General features: G+C 39.1%; 1 long non-coding RNA gene across 3 annotated transcripts in view; it reads right to left on the reverse strand.

The window, feature by feature from the left end:
* Positions 1–26,241, reverse strand: part of LOC145714013 (uncharacterized) — a 279,372-nt gene that overhangs the window by 164,067 nt on the left and 89,064 nt on the right. For 2 of the 3 annotated variants that reach the window (XR_014136769.1, XR_014136768.1), the window contains exon 4: positions 24,503–24,578. The exons of the other annotated variant lie outside the window; for it this stretch is intronic. This is a non-coding gene — a long non-coding RNA (uncharacterized LOC145714013). The remainder of the gene's footprint in view (positions 1–24,502; positions 24,579–26,241) is intronic. 3 annotated transcript variants of the gene reach the window in all.

A 26,241-nucleotide genomic window follows, 5' to 3' on the forward strand; every position in this document is an offset into this window, starting at 1 on the left:
AATCCCAATTTGAATTTCATGTCAGGGAGAAGCTGATCTTTAAAGAGGAATATATCTGCTTTCTAGTTCTCAGGTAATATATACTAGTGTAACCCTTACCCTTGACTGCCAAAAACTCAGAGTCATCGTCAGTGCTCAACAAGGATAGCATTCCACTCATGCAAGGTATCTGGTAATATCTACTCCTTAAAATAGACAATTCTGTTCTATGTCTTACTTTGCATTATGTTTAAACTTGCAAGCTTCTTAAAATCCTTTTGCAAGGAAAGGAAAGAGGATAAATCGTAAATAAATAAACCAAAAATAGTTCTAGCCCCAGATGGTGAAGTTTTAAAAGGAACTTTAAGAAATTAAGGTTAATGCAACCCAAACAACAAAAGTACAGAAAGGAAGCAGATAAAATGCAGTGTTCTATAATGTAAGATTAGCCAACTAACCTGTCACATGGCTGGTGGCCAAGATAATGTCAGGTTTATATGAGTTCTAGGTCTCCAAGAAACAAAATGGCATGCTTTATCCTAATGGGGAAGGTGGAAAAAAGCAATGCTTTCCCAGGATTTGAGACCTTTTGGCTAAATACTATTAAATAAGTCCTTTCCCCCAGAATCAAGTCTGATTTCTTCTCCTTAAAGTGGAATTAAATCCATCTTTGGAAGGGACACACAGTCTGCACAGTCTACGACTGTATCTCTCAGTCAAGTATTGCTACCTGGAACATATTCCTAGTTGTTCCTTCAGACAGATAGAATCCCACATCCTTGTTGGTCACTATCAAAAAATAACTCAAACCAATCCAAAGGTCCTTCACCTTTGGATGCTATTCTGGTGTTCAGTTAATGCTTGATAAATGTATCAGTGAATATCTTAGATCTCATGGTAATGACCTCATTCAACAAGATCTTTCCATTTGGTGAAAGGCTAAGTCTGTTCAGTTTCAAATGGATATCACAAAGAACAGGAGCTCAAGGGAGGGAGACAGCTTGGGCTAAGGTTTCCAGTAAGGTTTCCAAAGATCTGGAATTTGAGTGTAACTTTGAAGAGGAGGTAAGGTATAAAGGTAATAATTAATGTGACGTTTGGGAAATCAAATATGCAGATCAATGTATCCATAGACCAAAGCAGAGGGAATGAATATCAGGAAAGATTTGGCTCAGTTAATGGAGGCCCTTGAATGCCAAACTAGGGAATTTTGATTGTATGCTACTATTGAAGATTTTTTAGTGAGAATAGATTATGATGAAAGCGATGTTTCAGGAAATGATTCTAACCATGGTGTGTAGCACAGACTGGACTGGGGAGAAAAATAAGTAGGGAGTCCACGGCTATTGCTATATCCCAGGCAAAGACAACTAGTGTCTAAAACTGGGTGACAACATAAGGAATAGAAAGGCAGAAACAGAGAAGAGTACAAAGGAAGAATCACCAGGGTTCAGAAGTGATAAGGTGTACAAAAGGAGGCCGAAGGAAGAGTTAAGAATGCCACTGAGGCTTGGACTGAGGACAATCATGAAACAAATACCTCCACTACTTATGGTAGCTTTTTTTGTAATAGAAAAAGACTAGAGTCGATACAAGTATCTGTCAACAGGGACTGACAAGCTGAACAAACGACAGTTCCTCTTTTGGAGAGCATACTATCCAGTCATAAAAAAGGAACAATGAAGATCTCCATACATTGATATAGAATGATCTCTAGAGCATAATGTTAAGTGAAAAAAGGGAGCAAAACGGTTTTTATGGTATGTACTACATTTTTGTAACATATGGGGGTGAAATACAATTACTTATTCTCTTTTGTTTAATATTCAAATACATAACGGATGGATAAGCCAAAACCTAATTAAACAGAGGGAAGGAGAAAAAAGAATGAGGGCAGGATGGAAGCAAGGCATTTAGAATATCTCCTGTTATATTTTGTCCTGTTTTGACTTTGGAACTCTGTAAATGTTTTACATAAATTAAATGTAAAATTAAATTTCAAAAAAGAAAGAAAACAATCTGTAAAACTGAGAAAAAAATGAAGCAAATGAATCAAACTATGTATCAAGTTGGTAACATAACCACACAGAAAAAGAAATTACTTTTTAAGTGACGGAAACACGACACTTTGACTACCTCCTTAGTAGGATTTATTCTAACGGCAAAAGGAAGAGCAAAGAAATCTTAAACTGCATTCAGTAATCTTAGTAGTAACATTGGAATTGCTCCCTTGAAACTGTTACAGATATAATATAGGGTAATTCAAGTAGTGACAATGTCATTAGGAACCAAGACTTTCAGAATGAGAGAAATGAGATACAGTTACAAAATAAAAAATGTTAAGTAAAACCCCTATACTCTTAAATTCAGCTTCGAAATATCAGTAGGAATTCATCATGTTTCCTTTTTTAAAAAATAGGCATTTTCCAGCTCTTTCACTGAAAAGATAAAACCTGACAACCCAGCCACAGTGAGGAAACTCAGTCCTCAGATTGGGCTTTCTTAATACCATTTCCTATAAAAAGGAACAAGAGAGCTCCTTGGCAAAATGGTTAACTCCAGGACTGGGTTTGAAATTGTATAAGATGAGCCTGAAACCAAACCAAAAATCAAGAAATCTATCAGGACAAAAGGAAACAGAAGCCAACCTGAAAAGACCCCCACTGGCCTAAGATGAAATAATTTTAGCAACAAAATGAGTAATGACTACACTACGTCAAAACATACTAAATATATAAAAATCTATGAGTTTATAACAATACGTAATAGACTTGATTGGTCACCATTGGAGGCTGCTAGGATACCAACTCATTCTGAAAATTGATGTTTTTATAAGGGAAGGTATCAAATATTTATCTTGCCCTTTTTTTTGGTACACTACTTCAAGGTAACTAAATGGTTGAAGAATAAAATTATACAAAAATCTCAAGTAATGAATGTAGAAGCATAGCAGAATTAGAAAAATGCCATTTTGCAACTCTTAATGAAATAATAGACCAAAACAGTAATCATCAATGGCTGTTAAAACCATCAGGTGAAGGGTTCATGGGGACCTTTATAATGGAGGCCTCCAGGTGATACCATTTAAACCCACTGATCAATCTTAGTAACACTAAAAATGAGGCACCTAGATATGATTTGCCTCATGAGGTGATATAATAGAAAGTACACAGCACTAGCTGTGAAGTATTCTTACCCAAAAACCTCAACCTGAACCTAATCAAAGCCTCTAGACATAACTACCAGTTCAGAGGAAATATAAGGGATAGAGAAACAAGTTCAATGACAACATGAGAAAACAAACAAATTGAGAATATGAGACATTCTTCAGGGCAAATGACGTGGTTTCACCAACAACTCAAAAAACAATAAAAGACATAAAACATAGCCAAATGCAGTGTGTGGGCCCTATTTGGATTCTAATTTTAAAAAACTAATTTAAAAAACTAAATTACATCTTTGAGAAAATCAGGGAAATCTGAATATGGATTGGGTATGAAATGATACCAATAATTATCGTTAATTTTGTTAAATGTGATAAAAGCATAGTAATTAGTGTGTGTGTGTGTGTGTGTGTGGGTTGTGTGTGTGTATTAATGTATGTATTCCTTATATATGTATATATGTATATATACAAGGAGGGGGTCAGAAAAGCATGAGGAAGTCCAAAGTCGTTTGGTCTTAAAGAGGCTAAAGAAGTAAAGCATTTCAAGGTAAAGGTGGTCAACAGTGTTAAATTCTGGAACAAGACTGATTTAGGCCTCAGAAAATGGAGCTATCTGTTATCCCACATTCCTACTATGTTTCCAAATTAATTCCAAGCTGACTATGACCTCAATAATAGTAGCAAGCCTGTAAGAAAGTGTCTCAGTCCTCAGTCTTCCCCTGTTCCCCATTCATTTCTTCCCTCACTCCCCTACTCACTTAACCATCATTCCCTGAGTCTCTACTCCAAGCCACACCTACTACATCCTGCCAGACTTGCTATGTTCTGCACATACTGAGACAAAGATCTGTCCTCTGGGAGCTCACAGCTTAATGAGGAAGACAGATCTGGAAAAATAATCACCACACAGTATTAACATTTCAGCAACAGCTTATATACCCTGGGCCAGGCACTATGGGAGGCACTAGAGATACAAACATAAACAAGTAGTTCCTGCCCACCAGAGTTCAGAATATAGCTTGGAAGGCAACAGAATCACAATATATTAAGATATGAACTAAAAATAAATGTACAAATTATATGAAAGTACAGAGCAGGAAATGGGGCTAGTAAGGAAGCCCTGCAAGATGGGGACTATGCAATATGCCCATTTTACATATGAGAAAATGGAGTACAGGGAGGTGAGTTGACTGGCCCAAGGCCATGCAACTGTGTGTGGCACAGCCAAACTTTAAGGGCCCGTTTGTGAGACTCAGGAGTTTGGGTTTTATCCACTCTGTCACATTGCCTAAATGCCTCTTCCAAGACTCTCCATTCTCTTACCACTGTGATTCCCTGGTTGTACCCCTAGAGGCACAGAGCAGGTGCTCAATGAGCATTTGCTGAGTGAATAAATGAGTTACGCAACCTCATAAGGTTGTTGGAAAGGTTCACTGCGATAAGTACTAGGCTCATTAGAGGTCACTATGTAGAATCACTGTGGCAGGTGGCAGCTAAGGATCGCTCCTGTGTAGGCCACTATTACCCAAAAGAAAAACATCCAACAAGTGTGTCGGGATTAGTAATGATTGGCATCAGGGAGCTCTGAAGTCAGTGGACAGGGCTTCAGTCACTAGGGCTGGGAGGGTGAGTGGCAAGGGCCAGGCAAAGTCCCAACCCTAGAGGGCTCATGCTCTGAATACAGGGGTTCAGGGACTCAGATGTAGTTATTTAAACTGGGTCACCAGCTCAGAGCCAACCAAGCCATTAGCCTGAGGTTCTAGAAAGTCCTCCAAAGATGAAGGTGGATGAAAAACAGAAGAAGAAAACACAGGAGGAGGAGAAGGAAGGAGGAAGGCAGGAGAGGAAAGGAGAATAGTGGCAGCTAACATTTACCAAATGCTTCCTGTGGGCCAGGTGCTGGGCTGAGTGCTTTCTAGGCAGTGAGATAACCCTCACAACCATCCTATGAAGCAGATATACTAATATGAACTTCTCCACTTTGTAGATGTTCCCCATAGACATTTAGTAACTTACTTGCAGCCACAGAACCAGAATCTGAACTCAGGCAGCCTGACACCCAAGGCACGGCTCTAATGCACTATATACCTCACAGGGTCTCGGGGTCTTACTGAGATGGGTCTTACTCGTAGGGGCAAGGGGCTCTACACTCCTCTTCCCGCACCCATCTGAACCCTGCCTTCAGGTAGCAGTGACCCTGGCTGATGGCTGTATGGGAGACTAGTAAACACAGAAGAGAACTAAGAATCTGTTCCAAAGGGCTCTTTTGGGTTGCAGAGAGAAGGAGCTGGGGTGGGGAGGGGCAATGTTTCTATCTCCTGTGAGCTGCTGAGGTTGCCTGTCCCATGATCTGTAACAATGAAGATGTTAATAAGGCCTTGTGCAGGGGTCCTGCCCTATAGTTACAAAGCCTTGTATATATATATTACTTGATTAATATGTCACTTTGGAAAAAAACAATTAAAAAAGGAGCTGGTTCTTGATATTGGAGATCTTCCCCAGAAGACTTAAGTATTTCTCTCTACTTCAATCCACATATATTTCTCAGATGTCCTCTGGTCTTCCTGGAATTTCTACTAAGAATTTCAGCTATCCCAACAAGAATGTTCAGACATCACAGTTTCTACCAACATATGGAGCCCAGATCCCCTGGCTCCAAATTCATTTCCCTTTCAATCACAGCTGGGCCCAATGCTTCCAAAGGAATGGTAGAAGGAAAACAGGCTCCACAGGAGCTGGGGTGTCATTCCTGGGCTTTGTTCCATTAACCCCCAGTTCAATTCCCCTACCCTACTCAGACCACCATAGCTGGACCTCACTGATCCTTTCAGCTAAAGGCTCAGGCCCAGTGAATTTCCCAGACCAAGTCATCCACAGGCACAGGGTCAATGCTCAGCCTCAGCCCTAGGGCTGGGGGATTAAGAATAGGTTGCCCTCCCAGATTTGGTACCCCTAGAATAGCTGCCTGAGAGGCTGTGATGCTTTCAGACTAGAACTTTTCCCAAAACCACCTCTTAGACTGATCCAGTTTTAACAGCTGGCCTTCTGCCTTGATTACCATCCCTAAGTTCTATGTGTTGTCCTGCTTACAACTTCAGTCCCCTTTGAAACTAAGCCTTGGCCTGAATGAGATACTATCTTACTTGTGTCTTCTCCCAACACCTGGCACAGAGGATGGTCCTCACTGCATGCCTGTTGGGTGGATAAGCCCCTCTGCCCTGACTTGTTCTTGGCCACCCTTGTCTCTTGAACTGGCACCTTGGTCCAGGAATGGGGTTTTGACTCTACAGAGAGGTCTTCTAGATTATGATTGCGAATTGGCTGACTATCCAAGTAATATCCATATACCCACCCCTTAGCTGTGTGAACTTGAACAGGTTGCTTAACCCCTTGGTCTCTCAGTTACCTCATAAAGCAGGAAATGGCACTGCTACCTCACAGCATTTCTGTGAAGGTTAAAAGAGTGAATCTATTTTAAGTGCTTAGCATAGTGCCCATGTAAGTATTTGCTTTTGCCATTGTTGTTGAGCTAGTTACCGTGGACTCCTCAATGTTAGCCATTTCCCAGAATGTCATTGTAGCACCAGTCTCCTTACCTACTAGCCTGTCTCTGTCTGTAACAAGGCCATTAACTCAAGCATGTGTCCTGGTTAGTGGCCGTATCTAGTACCAGGGCTTAATATGCACAAGTGCTACATTAGGAGGGACACCCATTTCTAACAACCTAAGTTTGAATAATCAGGCTGTTCTCTCTTGGGCTGGGCAGTCCCTAGAGTGAGCAGAGGTGGGAGGAAGCACCAGTATGGTTCAGGGAATCAGCAGGCCTGGAGGAGTAAAGCAGAGGCAGAACTAGGCCATGTCTCTGGGAACTAGGTGTGGTTGGCCAACCTTCCAAAGACTGGAAAGACCACTTCCCCTGATGGCAGAGCCACCCTGGGAAGAGTTTGCAAAGGTAGCAGGAAGGCAGCTGAGCTATGCAATTCTTAGGAGACCTGAATGCCTGCTACATTTGGTCCCTCAGTCCAGGCAATGCACTTGGGACTTCCTCTGGCTTGTGCACTTGGGCTGCCCCTTAGGTCCTTTCACTAACTGTGCTGCCTCAGGCAGTGTCTGCAAAAAGAACCATTCCTTCTGCCCCAGCCCAGCCAGTCTCCTATCTTGCCTCCCCCCATATGCACACAGCTTCCAGGTCATGGGATTCAGGCACTGTGGCCCAGAAAAGGAATAATAATAGTAACACAAGCTCCTTGGCAGAAGGTGAGATGTTTTTAACTTTTAAAATAAAGAACAGAACCCTGGTACAAATTTCAGCTTCAGCTCTGCCTAGCTTCATGATCCTGAGGAAGTGATTCACCTTCCTTTAACTTTAGTTTCCTCATCCATAAAATGTAGAGTAAATGGGATATTGGACCTAATTGCCTGGCAATAGAAAGAGATCACAAAATTGTAGCTAATATTAGTAGTAGTAACAGATAATCTAATAACCTCTACGTCTTTGCCATCTATCAAACTTGTGCCCCAGAGCAGTTACTCAGTTAAGTGCTCAGTAAAAAACATGTTTCTTTACCTTATTGTCACAACTACCAGGGGAGGCAGGTAGGGGAGATCCTGGTCTCCCTAGAGATGGAGACCTTAGGCTGAGTGGCTAAGTGACTTGTCCCAAATCACAGGTACTGAGCAGCAGAGCCTGTACTGGAAACTTCTGTTTCCTGACTCTCTGTTTCGTATTTACTGTTTTAGGTCACCTGATCAAATTTAGGGCCAGAAAGGAGTTTAGAAATAATCTAGTATAACCCCATCATTTCAAAAACTGAAAACTGAGGCCAGAGAGACCAAGGACATTTCACAAGGTCAAGAGTTAGTCAGCTGGGCAGTAGAACCCAGGTCTCCTGACTCTCAGCTTAATGCTCTATCAATAACCCAAAAGCTTATCTTGAAAAAATCATCTCACTGTTCCTAGTTCAGTAAGCATGGTCATCCTAGGCTCAAAGCTACCATAGATTTCTAGAAAAATGCCCAAGCAGTAACAGCAAAGGCTTCCTGCAATGACAGGCCCACCTTTAGAGTACCAGGTTCATTCTTCATGGAGGGTGCATTTCCCATGTGATTTAAAAGAATGTGTCAATGTGACACCCAGTGACCATCAAGAGTACACCAACAGTCCCAAATTTCATGTGTGGAGTACCATCTTTGAAGTGGACCCTATAGTATTTCTGGAATGTCAAGCATGAACTCTGAGAAACACCCCACTTGGCAGTTCCTTCTAAAGCAACAAAGACAGTTAAATGAGGCCCAAGTAGCACAGGATATTATTGTTTACATGCTACCCTTATCCCATGGCTGTGGGAAATGGAGCCAAGTTCCACAAGCTCTTTTCTTGCAAAAGACACTTTGCAAAACAGAGAAGGACAGCGCTGTTGCTTGGTTTCCTGTTCTTTCTTGATGTCAGCTTCATTTGAAAATGAAAAATGATGTTCTCAGAATTTAAGCTCCAACACTGGGGGGATGTATTATGTTGTCCCACTTGCAGTTAATCTGAGGATGCAAAAGTTAAATGAGCATCGTATTTGCCTCAAATGAAGAACATAATGGGGAGGGGACAGAGGTGAGTAACTCATTTGTCATTGTAACTAAAAAGGGATCTCCAATACTTCTAATTTAAAAGGTTTCAAAATTCGAAGGGTTTCTGATGAAACCGGAGGGGGATGTTTTCTATAGAAGAAAATCAACACCTTGGATTCTAATAGCACTCTTTTTTCCCCCCTTGAAAATATCACCAAAACACATTTGTTATCCACCCCTGTGCTGTTGGGCAATGGCAGCTATAGAAGCATGTGATTGATGGAAGAGGCCTGTCTCTGTGCCCACAGCATGCCCTGGCCAAGCACACAAATCAGGAGTACCTTGCCCTACTCCCCCAAGCACAGGCAAGCTAATGCCAGCATCCACGGGCTCAATAAATGCCATGCTTCTTGGTTCCCTCTGCTCCCAATATAAATAAATAGCCACAGCAAGTCTTAGACAAGTGGTCTTAGCATGCTTGCTTGGGTCTTGGGAATAAAGGAGAAAGGGCTTTTTGAAAGCATCATCTTTGTGGCCAATCTCCAAAAATGATAACATTTCACAGTTGGTTTTACTCTTACTGCATTCACCTAACATTTACTACAAGTTAGGTTCAGAGCTAGGTGTTAGACACAGAAAGAAGAATAAAGAAGGAAGCAATCAATTCTGTTTTGCAGAGGAGGCACTGGGCTCCTACTATTTGAGCTGGTCTGAGAGGACATGAATAGTGCTTCAACAGGAATGGGGGTGGGGATGGTGTACTAATGAGAGAGAAGATATAAGAAGGAAAGAAGCCAGCTAATGGCTCATGCACTCATTTGCTTAAACAGTTGGAATCAGTGGATTGCAAATGGTTGGGGCTGTTTTCTCAAAGTGAATGAGTATATTCACGGAACACACACTTGTTATTAAAATGATGTGATGCCTTTTACAAAAGACTTTATGGAGTAGAAAGCAATGGACTCCCATAACTATGTTAGCACTCATTTGTAAGACTTCTGAAGCTTCTAATAAACAAGAATTTAGTCTTTGTCTAATTAGGTTTTAATAGCTCAGACAAAATTAAGAACTAGAGGAATTTGATATGGCTTTTTTTTCATTCAAACTTTCTATCATCCTAATCTCCTTAGAAGCTATAAATTATAACTTACCCTCATAAGACTATATGCAAAGCTCATAAGCAAAGGAAAAAATAATCAGATATTGTTACTTTTATTAGATAACAATAACATATTGCAATCACAGCCCTATGTCTGGTCAATAATGCCACAGGAAAAGTCTTCATTACTCTTCTGCCTATTGATGAGATGGTTTATGAAAATCAAAGTTGTCTCCTATACTGTTAGAACATATGTTTGCAAAGGTGCACTTTATATCTATACCACAGATGGTGATCTCATGTCTATGTCATTAACTGGGGAAGCACCCAAATCTGATGATCAATTATTCTTCATTGTTTGAAATTCTCAAAGGTCTTCTAGGGTTCAGAAGGAATTTCTTGTTAAGTTCCAATATCCTGAAATATATATCTAAAAATTTTTAGGTATTTTCATTTTTTAATGAAAAGAGATAGCTATTCCAGTTCTTATTAAAATTGCAAAATTGTGAACTGGCCCTCTCTCCAGAACCCAACCCTGGACATGTCACAGAATTCAGAGATAGATGATTCTATCAAAATAGCATAAAAACAGTGAGGAAACCTCTAAGAAAACAAAAGGCGGATGAGTAAGATAGGATTGGGGAGAAAGTAAGATATCTTATTGAGTAAGATAGGACTGGGGAGAAAGACCCCAAAAAATTAAAGGACAAGAAAAATGTACAGGAGTTAAGGTGATAATTTTTTCAAATGTGCTCCTTTTTCTCTCCTTATCATCGTCCTGAGATGACCAATTTTCTCTCCCTTTGCCATTGGGAGACATTAAGCGATAGACTAGTATCCACCATGGGTGGCACGGTAACTTTGGGATGCAACTCAGGGCTGGCCAGTATGATGGTGCTAGGTAATAAGTGCATATATATTGGCTGGTCCGTAAGGTTGCCTGCATCCACACACCAGTACCCTAAAAGCTAGAGGACTGCAACTGGGAGAGGCTTCTCTTGAAAGAAAGCAACATGAAGGCTGAGTTACCATTTGTAACACTAGAGGTTTTCTCTCTGGAGGCATATCTTCTCCCATCAAACTCATTGGGCGGGGGGGGGGGGGGGGGGGCACTAGCCAAGACTTAAGGTTTAGTTTCTCCCCATAGTTATACATTACAACCGAAGATAGCCAATAACCCAAGCAGAATAGGAACTCACAAGGAAAAACAGCCAATGGGTATTCACTGGAAAGCATGGTGGTACAACTGAGAATTAGCAGCTGAAAGTAAGTGAGGCTCTACACTTCCCAATACCAAGTGAGTGAAAAGGGCCTGTAGCAAGAAGGACTGAAGGCACTGGAGGAATCTAGCCCCTATGAACTCTCAACACTGCCCTGCCAACGCTCCCTTCTGGGACAGAATCCCACGTTAAGGACAAATTGGCAGTAGTGAAATAAAAATTAAGCAAGATAGTTTCTTCTGCTTCTGATATGGCTGAGTAAACTCCTATTGATCCTGATCTTCCTGTTGACAGCAACTATAAACTCAGGGGAAAATGTTAAAAACAACAGTATGAAGACTAGAGAGTGAAAAGAAGCAGGCATGTTCTGAAGGGAAGCTGGCACAAGGTGAGTTACCCACTTTTTAAATAGCTTTTAGAATGAGGGCAAACTAAAGCTTACAGGTAGTTTAGACACCAAGAGTAATTAATACGCCAATAGTAAACCCACAATCTATCTGGTATGAAGAACTACAGGCACACCTCAGAACAACAACAGCCATTGGAAACTAAGGGGGAATCCTGGAAAGGAGAGAGCCAGATCCAGGGAACCCCAATTTCTGTCTACAGACTCTATTCCAATCTTAGCTGACTCCTGAACCACACATATGTGGGACAGACTTCCGTTAAAGATCAAAGCCCTGAACTAAGATTTCAACTACCACCTAAGAGGAAAAGTTCAGAGTTTGAATGTAACCATATTAAAGTATCCACCAAAACAATGGAATCAATATTTTTCAGAGGAATACATTAGAATCCAAAATCTCGATTCAAAATATATAGGATATAATCCAAAGTTACTCAACTTATGATGAACTGGGAATTTTTGATCCATTTACAAGAGCAAATCAACAGAGAACAAACCTGAGATGACCCAAATGCTGGAATTAGGAGACAAGAATTTAAAAGTGATTATTATAATCACTCAAGAGAGTAAAGGAAGATATGCTTACAATGAATGAAAAAATATAAAATCACAGCAAAGAAATAGGAGCCATTAAAAAAAAGAACAAAATAAAAATTTCAGAAATGAAAAATAAAGTATCTTAAATTAAAAAAATATCACTGTATAGGCTCAAACAGCAGGATGGAAATGAGAGAGGAAAAGCTTTAGTAAACTTAAGATGGAACAACATAAATATCCAATGTGAAGAACAGAGAGGAAAATATATTAGGAAACAAAAACACGAACAGAGCTTCAGGGACATATGGGACAATATTCAAAGGTCTAATATACATGAAATTAGAGTTCTAGAGGAGAGGTGGCAGAGAATGGGGTAGAAAAAAACATTTAATGTGCAATGGCTTAAACTTATCTAAATTTGGAAAAAGATATAAATTTAAAATTCAAGAAGCTTAGTAAACCCCATGAGGATAGAAAACAAAACTCTGAAAATACCACAAACTGCTGAAAAAACAAATATAATTAGAAAATCAAAAGCATCCAGAGAAAAACAGCACTTTATACACAGAGGGGAAAAGTTTCAAATATGGCTGGCATCAGAAACAATGGAGGCCAAAGAGAAAAGACCAACATCTTTAAAGTGATTTAAAGAAAAAAAGCCAACCCAGAATTCTATACTCAGCAAATATATTCTTCAAGAATGAAGGCAAAACAAAGACATTTTCAGATAAAACATAAGTAAAAATAACTTATTTGCCAGCAGACCAGAACTACAAGAAACACTAAAGGTATAGAAGAATAGCTGTACCACACAGTGCCCCAATAGTATTTCTGTCACCATGCACACCACTTAGTCAGGGTTTGACCACAATCTGACCTGTGCCTTCGGAGAACACCTTGCAACTCTTCCTGGAGAAGGGAAATAAGCAACCTGGTAAGGAACTATCACAAGACTGTTCTCTCCATCTCCTGAATATCAGTTGATCACCTTGCCCCCCTTCCCTTAGGGTACAGCTGCATGCTATAAAAATATCTGCTGTAGTTTAGAATTGAGTCCTCAATAGCAGAGTAGCCCATTGTGCCACCTATCATCTGGATCCTCTGGTTCAGTGTCATCCTGTGAGACTAGAGATGTGGAATGTTAATACCATGCTGATGTTACTATTGTTGTATAATCAACTGAATCCATTTGGGCTTACTGCCTCCTTACCAGATGAATCTATGTAAGTGTGACAAGCCAACCTCATAGTTGTATTAGTGACCCTACTGTCTTCATTAGCCATAGCACTACTGCCTAGATACTACTTGACCTCGGTTTTTTTTAATGTTTATTTATTTCCAAGAAGGGGGAGGGGCAAAGAGAGAGGGGGACAGAGGATCCAAGGCAGGCTGATGGCAGAGAGCCTGATGTGGGGCTCAAACTCATGAACAGTGAGATCATGACCTGAGCCGAAGTTGGATGCTTAACTGACTGAGCCACCCAGGAGCCCCACTACTTGACCTCTTGACCAAAGAAAATTCTTCATCAGGCTGAAAGGAAATGAACCAAATGAAAATGAGATACCCATTTTAAAAATAAAGGTTGGTGCACCTGGCTGGCTCAGTCAGTATAGCATGCAACTCTTGATCTCAGCATTGTAAATTTGAGTCGCATGTTGGGTGTAAAGATTACTTAAAAATAAAAGAAAAAAAAAGAAAAAAATTAAAAAATAAAAGCAGAAATAATAAATATCTTGGTAAATATAAAAAAAACTAATGTTGTTCCTCTTAATTTCTTAAAATACGTGGCACTTTTTAAAGCAAAACTGATGTTCTCATCTTGTAGGCTTTATATATAGATATAATACATATGACAAGTTATGAAAAATGGAGAGGGGTTAAACTACCTCTAATTTTTCAGTTTCTACATTTCATATAAAGTGCTGTAATATTATCTTTACTTAGACTGTGAAAAGTTAGAATATATGTAGTAATCTAGAGAACACATACTAAAAACTACATACTAAAAAAGGAACATCCAAGAAGCCAATAACTCATGTCATGCAGAAAATCTGGAGTAAAATGCTTAAAAGTAAAGTAAGTTTGTTTGCCCTAACCTTGATATAGGCAAACATTAAACTCCCATGTGTTATCTTGGTTGATAAAAGCAATAAATGACAAACATTTTTTTCAAGGCAATAAATACATGAACATGAGAAGACAACATTGTAAAGGTGTCAATGACTACCAAACTAATTCAATGTGTAATTCAGTGCTATTCCAATTAAAACTCTAGCATTGCTTTTTAAATTTTTTCCCTCTGAAATAAATTACAGACTTACAGGAGGTTGCAAAATAGCTCATAGAGTCCACTGACTGGTCTCCCCAGCCTCCCCCATAGTGACTTCTTACATGACTATAGTAAAATACAGCTAACTAGACTACAGCTTATTCAGTTGTTACCAGTTTTTATATGTACTCACATGTGTGAGAGAGGTATAGTTCTATGCGATTTTATCACGTGTAGATTCATGCAATCACAATCAAGATAAAAGACTGCTGCATTACCACAAAGGCACTCCCAGATACTACTTCTTTATAGTCACTCTCACCCATCACTCCTGCCCCTGTCTCCTGGCAACCACTAATCTATCTTCCATCTTTACATTTTGTCATTTCAAGAAGCTTACATAATTAGAATCATACACTTTTGATCCTTTGAGATTGACATTTTTTCACTAAGCATCAAGTCTTTAGTATCCATCCAGGATTTTGTATGTATCAGAAATTCATTCTTTACATTGTTGAATAATATTCAATGGTATGGATATACCAGAGTTTGTTTATCTATCACCCACTGAAAGACATTTGGGTTGTTTCTAGTTGGGGTTATTATGAAAAAGCTACTATGAACATTTGTGTACACATTTTCATGTGGTATCAGCTTTCATTTATCTGGGATAAATGCCCAAGAGTACAATAGCTCTTATATAGTGATTGCATGTTTCATTTTATAAGAAATTGTCATACTTCTTTCCAGAGTGACTATACCATCTTATATTCTCACAAGCAATGTATGCAAGTTGTAGTTTCTCCATATCCTCACCAGAATTTGATGTTATCACTATTTTTTTTTATCTTGGCCATTCTAAAAGGTAAATAGTGATATCTCATTGTAGTTTTAACTGGCATTCCCTAAAACCTGATGATGTTGAATATATTTTTCATGTGTTTATTTGCCATCTGCGGATCCTATTCAGTGAAAATCTCTTCATATATTTTGCCCATTTTCTAATTGGATTATTTGGGTTTTTTTCCTGTTGAGTTTTCAGAGTTCTTTATATACCATAGATACTAGTCCTTTGTTGCATATGTAGTTTGCAAGTTATTTTCTCCCAGTCTATAGACTGTCTGTTATTCTCTTAGCATGGTATTTCACAGAGTAAAAGTTTTGCATTTTTTTTTAATTTTTAAAAACGTTTTAATTCTGATGAGTTACAATTTATAAATATTTTCTTTTGTGGATAATGCTTTTGGTATCAAGTCTAAGAATTTTTTTTAATTTTATTTTTTTAATTTACATCCAAATTAGTTAGCATATAGTGCAACAATGATTTCAGGAGTAGATTCCTTAATGCCCCTTACCCATTTAGCCAATCCCCCCTCCCACAACCCCTCCAGTAACTCTCAGCTTGTTCTCCATATTTAAGAGTCTCTTATGTTTTGTCCCCCTCCCTGTTTTTATATTATTTTTGTTTCCCTTCCCTTATGTTCATCTGTTTTGTCTCTTAAAGTCTTCATATGAGTGAAGTCATATGATATTTTTCTTTCTCTGACTAATTTCACTTAGCATAATACCTTCCAGTCAAGTCTAAGAATTTTTCACCAAGCCCCAGATCTGGACATTTCTTTCCTATGCTTTCCTTCAAAAGTTTTATATCTTACATTTTATAATTATATCTGTGAATCATTTTGATCAAGTTTGTTTTAAAATTTTTTTTTCAACGTTTTTTTTTTTTAATTTATTTTTGGGACAGAGAGAGACAGAGCATGAACGGGGGAGGGGCAGAGAGAGAGGGAGACACAGAATCGGAAACAGGCTCCAGGCTCCGAGCCATCAGCCCAGAGCCTGACGCGGGGCTCGAGCTCACGGACCGTGAGATCGTGACCTGGCTGAAGTCAGACACTTAACCGACTGCGCCACCCAGGCGCCCCGATCAAGTTTGTTTTAAAACACATTCTAACTAAAATGGTCAAAGGACGAGAATACACAAGTCACTTCTTCACAGGAAAAAACACAACTACTAAATCAGTAAGGAAAATTCAGTCACACTAGTTATCAAAGAATGCAAAATTTCAACAGTAATGAAAGCTATATTTTTAACCAATTAAATTAGTAAAAATAAAGCAATTTGTCCTGTAAATTTTCCTACACTCTAGGTTTGGTTGATTGGATTCTTATGGTGTTTTAAAATGTAGGTTTTATTATTATTCAGGTATAGTGAGATCAGGAGACAACTGCCATTGAAAACATATTTTGGGGGCACCTGGGTGGCTCAGTCAGGTGAGAAACTGACTCTTGGTTTTGGTATAGGTCATGATCTCACATTTTATGGGTTCAAGCCCTACATCAGTCTTTGCATTGACAGAGCCTGCTTGGGATTCTCTCTTTCTCCCTCTCTCTCTGACCCTTGCCCCCTCCCTCCCTCCCTCCCTCTCTCTCTCTCAATTCTAAGCAGGCTCTACACTATCAGTGCTGACATGGGGCTCGAACCCATGAAATGGTAGATCATGACCCGAGCCAAAACCAAGAGTTGGTTGCTCAACTGACTGAGCCACCCAGGCACCCCATCAAAATAAATAAACTTAAAAAAATATTTTGTGACAGTTTCCAAGAAAGGGACATGCCACATCATGAAGAGCCATATGGGGAAGCACCAGGGTCAGTCAGAAGGCAAAAGGAGTAAAAGGAAAGCATAGGCAAAAGCCTTTATTATGGTTTTCTGAGAGAGGAAGCTAAAGGAACAGGGCAAGCAAGCAGCACAGTAGGTTTAAGAATAGGTTTAGGATCAGATAGTTTGAATAACTTTGACAGGCTCTAGGCTATCGGGCTGGTCCCTAGCTGTCTAGTACCTAGCCCTAGGGTGATTTAGTGCAGAGGGATATGGTCCTGGGCTCTAGAAGCCTGATAAAAGAAGGGTGGGATATGGACTCAGGATTAGTTGGTTTTCATTAAAAGATGTGCTGCAGGCAAGTTATCTCTAAAATTAGCTAACTCTGGGAGAAGCAGTCCCTCTCTGGGTCCATAAGGGTCCAAAATGTCAAAGTATCATAAATACAGAAAACAAAAACCATCATTAAACACAGGTGTTGTGGGAGTGAGAGTTTTGGTACTGGAGTGATTAGTGTGTCTTTGCAGTTACTGCATCATGAGTTTGCCAAAGGTAATAAATACAGAACTGAATCTCCTCCCATAATGGTGGGATACTTCCTCTCTAGGCAGTCCATTTGCAGAATCTGCTGGTCCCAATGAAGCCAAAGACAGTGTTTTAAAAAGAAAGCCAACCAACAACAGTACCTGGGCAAACTACAGGAATGCAAGTCCAAGTGTACTGAAAGTGAGCTTTCCATAATCTTCCAAAAGTCCCCAAAGTACTGTCTGCTTCTGGCCTACCATGCATAGGCATCTCCTGACTGGGAAGATTCTGGATTAAATCCAGAACTGCATGGGATTGAAGTTACCACCACTGGACTGTCAGATTAGCAATGACTATACCTTCCCTTTATTCTGGCTTTCCAGTTATTGCACATTCTGCAATAGGATTTTCCACTAGGAATTGTGGAAATTCCTAGTTACAGGGAACTTGCTGGATGCCAGGTAATGAGAGAGAATGGGTATAAACATCCTCTTATTTAAAGATATTGAGAAATGGACTCAAGCATATATGGAAATTTAGTATAAAAGTGGCATCTCAAACCATTGATGAAGACGCATTTCAAGTCATTTTTAAATAAAATGTTCGGGGATGGGGCACCTGGGTGGCTCAGTTGGTTAAGTGTCCGACTTTGGCTCAGGTCACGATCTCAGTTCATGGGTTTCAGCCCCGCATCGGGCTCTGTGCCGACAGCTCAGAGCCTGGAGCCTGCTTCAGATTCTGTGTCTCTTTCTCTCTCTACCCCTCTCCCGCTCATGCTCTGTGTCCCTGTCTTTCTCAAAAATAAATAATAAAACATTTAAAATAAATAAATAAATCATTCAGGGACCATTGGAAAACCATAAGATCCATACTTCATACCATACATGAGAATAAACTAAAAAAAAAGGGGGGGTGATCTAAATGTAAAAACTGAAATCATACAAGTACTAGAAGAAAACATATACAAATTCCTCTTTATCATGCTGCAGGGAAAGGCTTTATAACTAAAATGAACTCAATATCCAGTGAAAACTGGAGCGCCTAGGTGGCTCAGTCAGTTAAGCGTCCAACTTCAGCTCAGGTCACGATCTTGTGGTTTGTGAGATTGAGCCCCGCGTCAGGCTCTCTGCTGACAGCTCAGAGCCTGGAGCCTGTTTCGGATTCTGTGTTTTCCTCTCTCTCTGCCCCTCCCCTGCTCATTGTCTATCTCTCTCTCTCTCTCTCTCTCTCTCTCTCCCTCTCTCCCTCTCTCCCTCTCCCTCTCTCTCAAATAAATAAACATTAAAAAAAAATCACGGGCACCTGGGTGGCTCAGTTGGTTGAGCATCTGATTCAGCTCAGGTCATGATCTCACAGTTTGTGGGTTTGAGCCCCGCATCAGGCTCTGTGCTGACAGCTCAGAGCCTGGAGCCTGCTTCAGATTCTGTGTCTCCCTCTCTTTCTGCTCTTCCCCCTCTCATGCTCTGTCTCTCAAAAATAAACATTAAAAAAAAGAAAAAAATCCAATATCCAGTGAAAACTAAAGATTAACAAATTGATCAATATAAAAGCAAATCTCCACACAGCAAAAAAAAAAAAAAAGATGAAAAATAAAGTGAAAGAACAATTGATAAACTGGGAGAAAATATTTGCAGCATATATCACAAAAGGCTAGTTTCCTAAAATATGAAGAACACTCAAATATTGAGGGGAAAAGGATAAAAAATTGATTGAAAAGGGGGTAGAGGCATGAACAGATAATTCACAAATTATCTATCTATCTAGATATCCTTTAACATGTGAAAAGATGCTCCAACGTACTCAAAATTAGAGAAATACAAATTAAAACAACACCAAGGTACTATTTCTTACCTATAGATTGATGAAAATGTAAAAGAATGAAAATATATTTTATTTGTGAGACTGCAGAGAAACAGGCACTCTTAAACATTGCTGGTGGGAATGTACATTGGTACAATTCGCATGGAGGAGAATTTGCCATTGGCCAACAAAACTAACATGCACTTACCTTTCAACTCAGCAATTCTAAGAATTAACCATGAAGATACACCTCTGACAATAAAAAATACATATGTACCAGGTTTTTAATTGCAGCGTTGTTTGTTATTTCAAAATATTGAAAAAACCCTAATGCCAATAACATAGAAGAATGTTTAAATAAACTATGAAATATACACAATGCAGTTCTAAGACATAAAAGAATAAGTAAGATCTCTATGAACTGACATGGAGTGATTTCTAGGATATACTGTTAAGTGAGAAAAAGCAAATTACAGAAGAGTTTCTATATTACTCTATCCTTCATGTAGGAAAGAATGGTATATAAAAAAGTGTACATGCATCTGCTCATTGGTGCAAAAACACAGAAATGATCAAGCAGAAATGAATGAGCTTGCTTACTTAAAGGGGATGGGCAGGAACAGGGTGAAAAGAAGGGAGGTAAGAGCACTATACACTAGGGTTGATAAAATTTGTGAATATACTGTACATAATGAATGTTGGCTTTCTCACTGTTGGAGAGAAGAGGTAAAAATTAAGGAAAGGAGAAAGGTCAGAAATGAGGCCTGTGCTGTTAGGTTGGAATTTGAGGTATCAGTATGAACTCATGGTGTTTAAGATAGATGGAGAGATGCAAAAATTAGTGGGAAAAAGTATAATGACAAATATAATATTTGCATCATCTCAAAGTATCTCTCCACAAGATTCTTTTTTTATTTTTTTAAGTAAAATATATGCCCAACATGGGACTTGAACTCCCAACTCTGAGATCAAGACTTTCATGCTATACTAATTGAGCCACAGGAGCCCCTCCGCAAGATTCTTATCAATTATAAAGAGGAAAATAGTAACTTTATGATGCAGAAACCTGGAAGACACCTCCTTAACCAAATAATCACAGTTAATGTCACCATTAATGAGACACATAGATATCATGAACCCCCAGATATGACACACTGAGGGCAGACATACTTCTGTGGTGCTCTTGCCAGAAAAGCATAAACTCAATATAATCATATGAAAACATCAGATAAATCCAAATTGAAGGACAATTTACAAAATAACTGATGAATACTTTTAAGAAGTGTCAAGGGCATGAAAGACAAACAAAGACTGAAGAACTATCCCAGATGGAGTGGGATGGTGGATTAGATCCCTAAACAGAAAAAGGACATTAGTGGGAAAACTGGCAAAATTGGAATAAGGTCTGTAAGTTAGTTAATCATATTGTATCAATGATAATTTCCTTGTTTTTAAGTTCTACTATGATTATGTAAGGTGTTAACATTTGGTGAAGCTGGATGAAGTGAATTCTATGCACTATTTTTGCAACTTTTTTGCAAGTCTAAAATTATTTCAAAATAAAATCTTTTTTAAAGTTTCTGCCTAAACCAATATCAAATTCATTAAGGGATCCTCAGGTTATCTTTTATGTGGAAGGTCAAAAACTGGATTGCATGTTAGAGGTTCTAAAGATCCTAATATGCTGCTCCTTCTGGATCCCAAACCAAGGTTGTTAAAAGAGGTAGCTAACTATCAAGTGAGGGCAAGAGGGCCTTCCAGTTTCTGTATGAGACTGAGAAGGAAGATTACACCCATAAGCAATTAATGAATCCTCTTTTTATGCCAGAAGAGAAGCTACATAAAAGACCAAAACCAGGGGCACCTGGGTGGCTCAGTCAGTTAAGTCAGACTCTTGACTTTGGCTCAGGTGATGATCTCACGGTTTGTAGGCTCGAGCCCCTCACTGGGTTCTGCGCCGACAGTGCAGAGCCAGCTTGGGATTCTTTATCTCCCTCCCTCTCTGTGCCTCCCCCACTGGTGCACTCTCCCTCTCAAAATAAATAAACTTAAAAAAAAGATCGGAAAAAAAAGAAGACCCAAACTAAAGAATTAGTCAAAAAGATAACAGGAGTTTTAGCTATCCAAGGTAACACAATGGAAACTGAAATTTAAGCAATCCAATTTTACAGTTAGACAAAGTTTAGATTCTGAACTTCCCTCCTCAGAGGTAAGACAATGTGCAGTGGTAAGAAATCGGACAAAACAAAAAGGATCCCCCAAAGTGGAAATTCTATACAAGAGTCCTAAGAGAAACAGAGAGGTCTCTTTCCTACTCAGCCCATTCTCCAAACAAGAAGGGACAGAACAAATGAGGAAAGAAGAAAAGTTTTGGAGCTGTTCATTGGTCTCTAGTTTGACGATCCCTTACTGACCATTTACTTCCTGTTACAGGGAAAACCCTTTCCCCTTAACTTTACAATCTGCCACTTTAAGTTTAGCATTCTTCACTTAGCATGTTAGGCTCTCCATAGCATGGTCTGAACCTTGCTTTCTAGTCACGTTTATTTCTGAGGCATAGAGCGTAATGGTAAATTGATGGATGTTAACCAAAGTTATTGTGGTAATTGCTTCACAATATTTACATATATCAAATCGCCATGCTGTATAACTTAAACTAATACAGTGTTATATGTCAATTATATCTCAATAAAACGGGAGGGAGGGAGAGAGAGAGAGAGAGAGACAGAGAGAGATGGAGGAAGGAAGGAAGGAAGGAAGGAAGGAAGGAAGGCAGGCAGGCAGGCTGACTGGCTGGATTTGGAGCCCAACAGAGCTGGGCTTTGCAGGTGACCAAGTTACTTAATTGCTTTAAGCTTTAGTCTCCTGATTTGTATAGTAGAGATGATACTGCCTATAACTAATGAGATTGCTGTGAATGGCAACAAAACAAGAGAATGCATGCAAAGTACCTAACACTATGCATGGCACAGAATAATGACTCAATACATGACGACTATTAGTAGCCCTAAATGGATCCTAAGATTTCTCACTTTTGTTACTTTTACTCAAGCTGTTCTTGCCTCCTAGAATGACTCTGCCTGTAGAAATTCTGTTATTTAATGCCAGTCCCCAAGGCCACCTTCTCAAGAATTCTTTGTTCCACAAGGATATATTCTATCCCTTATTTAAAATTCCTGTTCATTTGTACCCCTCCCCTGGTACCTCCTTTACACTGATAAGTGTACCTGGGCACTGCCCAGAGCTGAGCCTTCACTGAGCAGGTGCTCCATGACTACTTATTGAATTAAACCCACATCGTGCCCAAACGTTACACGATTTCCTAGAGTTTTTAAAACTCCAAGTACCTGAGCAACAACTCAATTAATTCCAGATGCCAGAGTTTCTGCTAACAACCTCAACTCAATGTTAAAAACACATGACCAAGAACTGAAACATGAAAGCATAGAGCAGAGGATGGTGGGCTGGGGATCTGCTGGCATTTGCTGCCAATGATAATGTTGGCCTCCAAAATGCACATGGTCAATACATGTATTTTCAGGGCCTGCTACTGTAATTTTATGTTCTGGCCAGCAACTTATCTTTGAGATTTGCAACAAAATAATTAGTATGGAAAGTTTGAAAACTCTTCACAGGCAAGTATCTTAAATATACACAAATGCTTTTTAAGATGGGTGGTAAAGATGACATTTGCCTACAAGAAGGGTATAAGGGAATAACTCTAATGCCCTTCTCAGCCCTGGTGCCTCTTGTTCTGTCTGCCTCCAAACACCAACAAACAGTATCAAGGGAAGGAGAAATGTGTATTACTACCCACCCACCCAACTCTTCCCTGAAATGCAAAGGTCCCTGATTCAAAACTAAACTTTTAGGGTTTGGATGCCAACAGGTGTGCATTACCCATACTGTCTCAGTGGGCAATTGTTGTACAGTCACAGAAGAGCAAAAAGAACTGCCTCACTGAAGGGAGATTTTCACCAACTCTGTGGAGATGTACTGACAAATTCTAGACAAAACAAAACCCTTGTGGATTACTTTCCCTTCTTATTCCTGACTTGGGAATATTTACTGGCATGCAAGAATATCACTTTCCATTGTTAATGACTCAGAGGGAGTTTGAGAGTCATGGAAAATCAAGTAAATGATCAAATGGAGTCAAAATAAGCAAGTTGCCTTTAATATTTTGATAGTGAAATGAATAATGCTCAACTATCTTTGAATCACTTAGAGTCAAACTTAACATTGGAAACATGGTCCACTGAAGTGAAAAACACTGACACACATTAGGAGGTCACAAAAACAGGATAGAGCAGCTATTCTCTTGAATGGGAAAAATCATAGCTTCATGTTCCAGCCTTAACCCCCCTTCTCCCTGTCTCATTCTCTTCCTTCCCGGAATAGACATCTAATGAATACCTACCATGTAAAGGACCCTGTGACAAGTACTCCTGGGAATAGAGAAAGAAATATTGTGCTCTCAGGTAGTTTGTAAGCTTAACAGAAAAGACAAGACTGTAACAAAAGCAGAAATACACCCCTCAAGGTTTCTACAAAATAGCATACAGACTCCAGAGTGGCTCCCTTCAAAGAACTCCATCCTGGAGATGCCACCAAAGAGGAGTGTTGATGCATCTGATAAATTAAAGAAATACTGGGGCGCCTGGGTGGCGCAGTCGGTTGAGCGTCCGACTTCAGCCAGGTCACGATCTCGCGGTCCGTGAGTTCGAGCCCCGCGTCGGGCTCTGGGCTGATGGCTCGGAGCCTGGAGCCTGTTTCCGATTCTGTGTCTCCCTCTCTCTCTGCCCCTCCCCCGTTCATGCTCTGTCTCTCTCTGTCCCAAAAATAAATAAAAAACGTTGAAAAAAAAATTTAAAAAGAAATACTTGTGAGAGTCATCTGGGGAAGTCCACCTATTTATACCTATTGTATGTATTATTTTATTGGACTTATTTAAAAAGGTCTTTGGTAAACTTTTTGAGGACTTTAATGCCTGAGAATATTTCAAACTTACATTTAAATGATATCTAGCTGGTTATAAAATTCTAGGTTCCAAGTTTTTCCCCCTCCATACTTTGAAACTTAGCACTCCACTGTCTTCCTGTATTTTGTGTATTGAGACTTCAATAGGATTTTGTTCCTTTGTAGATGATATGCTCTTTCTTGCTGAGAAGTCTTCTATTTGTCTTTTATTTTTTTTTTTAATTTAATACAATGTGTCTGGATATGGGGTTTATCTTATATACCCTGTTTGGCAAACGCTGAATTCTTTTAAACTGAGGTCATCCATGTTTTACTAAGAGTGGGGAATTCTTGGTCTTTATTTCTTCAAATACTTACCTTTCTTCCACTTACTTTATTTTCCTCTCCTTGGGTTCTTGCTGTACTGACTTGACACTTTCCATCCTCTATATCCCTAAAATTAAAAAAAAAATTCCAACTATTTCTCCCTTTCTGACTTCTTCTGAGAAAATTATTCAATCTGGTCATTCAGATCATTAATTCATTCTTCATCTGTATCCATCTTATTATTAACCTCACTCCCAATCAAGTTCTTTACTTCAACTAATATTTTTCATATCTTGTATTTATGAATGCTTCTTGGTAACTGTTTATTCCTACTTCATGTTACCAATATGTTCCTTAGTTCTTCAACGATATTCTAGTTTATTTTCAATTATTGTTTTGACTAGTTCATTAATTCTGCTTTGTCTAATAGGATTTGTTAAGTTGTCTTTCTTTTGTAATAGTTACACTTCTTATAAGACATGTTATTTAAGAGGACCAATGCTCAGTAATTTCTAAGGTTACAACAGCAGTTTTCTGATTGAGCAGACCACCTGGGTTGTCACTTTCTCAGATGAATAATAGAAGCTCCATTATTATTCTACTTGGTTTATGTTGTACATTCACCCTTCCAAAGGTTTATTCACCTATCAAAGAAAAAACTTGCAATTAAGGTATCACCAACTGGTAGCAACTGCCATAATTGCACAGCTTGAAGTATCAGTTGTGTGTGTGGCTGCTTTAAACAGATAACATAACTACACACTGCCAGATATTGCTATTTAAACTTGATAATATAATATTTCAAAAACTGCTAAACAGAGCAACATCATTATGTTTAAGGATGGCACATAGAAAAAAGATGTAATAAAATAAATGCCATCTTGGCATTCTGTTTTTCATTGTGACCTTTTCACATCATGCCTGATACGTTAAGGATTCTGAGAAAATTCTGTGCAGACAGTTTGGTTCATTCCAGATGGTCTGCTTTTTACTTGTGACAGCCACTGGCAGTCACTAGTGGTAATATATGGACAGAAGTTTGGACTCTCTTTGGGCATGCCTAAACTAAGTAAAATCGATGTGGGGTGAAAACAGCACTTGCCTGGGAATTGGTAGACCTAAGTTCCAACTATAACTCTGTCACATAATAGCTGTGTGATCTTGACATGACCTAACTCTCTAGACTTCAATTTCTTCATGGGTAAAAGTAGGGTTGAACTACATCATCTCTAATGTCTCTTCAAGCTGTACAAGTTTGTCATTCAGTTTCATAAAGATATACCACTCCAAACAACCATCAGTATTTTATGTAGAGGAATCAATTTCTCTAGAACAAAAAAGTAAATAAATATACTTTTACATATACACCATGCAATCTCATATAGAACAATCGAAAAAGAAGAAAGTCTTTATGCAAAGGGTCCAATTTGTAACTTACTCTGTAATAAAGCTCAGTCTAACCATTTCCTTTGTTAACTTTACTCTTAACTATAGGCTGCCTCAGGGCATTTTCACAGCTTTTACCAATATGTCCTTGTTTAGCTTTAGCTGTTATGTCTATAGACTCCTAAAGCTAAATACTACATTAATAGGTCCCTACTCAGCGTTCCAATATCTCAGCTACTTCTTGTGCTCCCAGCTTAATCTTCTCCGTTGTCTTCCCCAGTAATCAGCCTTTGCATAGTTCCCAAGTCTCAGCCCCTTTCTCCAATTCCCATTATTTTTCTCTCCTTTTTGAATCGGAGTTTCTGAGCTGCCTTTTATGCTAGAGGCATATGATGTCATTGTGT

This window comes from Panthera onca, chromosome X, assembly GCF_046562875.1.
Source record: "Panthera onca isolate mPanOnc1 chromosome X, mPanOnc1 haplotype 2, whole genome shotgun sequence".
Classification (NCBI taxonomy): domain Eukaryota; kingdom Metazoa; phylum Chordata; class Mammalia; order Carnivora; family Felidae; genus Panthera; species Panthera onca.